This window comes from Guillardia theta (genome assembly GCF_000315625.1).
Source record: "Guillardia theta CCMP2712 unplaced genomic scaffold GUITHscaffold_5, whole genome shotgun sequence".
In the NCBI taxonomy this organism is placed as follows: Eukaryota; class Cryptophyceae; order Pyrenomonadales; family Geminigeraceae; genus Guillardia; species Guillardia theta.
Window position 1 is genome coordinate 695,638 of NW_005434669.1, and position 778 is coordinate 696,415.

Genomic DNA, 778 nt, shown 5'->3' on the forward strand with positions numbered 1-778 from the left:
TTCTTTCACCAGGACACAGTCGTAGTACGCCTTGTAGAAAGGCTCACATACTGGATACTTGTCGGCTTCACACTCTGTTCAATCAATCATCATCAGAGTGAGCGTACCAATCGTTTCTCGCCCGCCTATCCGTGAGAGCTACCTTGACTGAGTATTATATCCGTTTCTCCTCACGACACCTTTTCATGTTCGCCGTGAATTCTAATGTTCAACATGCGGCGTCATTGTTTCATACTCAAACATCACACATCCCCGTCTTGACTCGACCTCACCTACCCCCACACTCCTTTTGCAACTACCAGTAATAGTTCTTCTCCGGAGCTTTCCGATGTGCATGTTCACATACCTTTGCCATTGACGGTCGACGGCTTCTGATAGTCTGGGTCAGATCCGTATTCGGTCCGTGTCAGCGGAGAGGGCATTCCGCTGTACCCAATCCGCTACCACCCTCCAAAACAACAAAGACCTCTCTAGGTTACAGCTCGGAATCAAGTGGGGGTTATTGGTCATTAAACAACAGGGGTATATGGCAGCCATCGAGGGGGGAGGGGTATGACCCTTGAAGGGGTGACTCGAAAGGTAGCGAGGAGGACTACCTGAGGCGGTACCGTGTTCATTGTCCAGCCTCCCTCCGTCCGCTGCCCAGGCGGACCCCCGGGCAACGCAGGGTCCTTGTCGAACGACTGCCCTTTCTCCGTCCGCGGCCGCCCGCTTTGTGGCGGGAGCGGACGGTCGGACGTCTCGACTGACAGTGGTCAGTCGGCTGCCTCCGGGTATC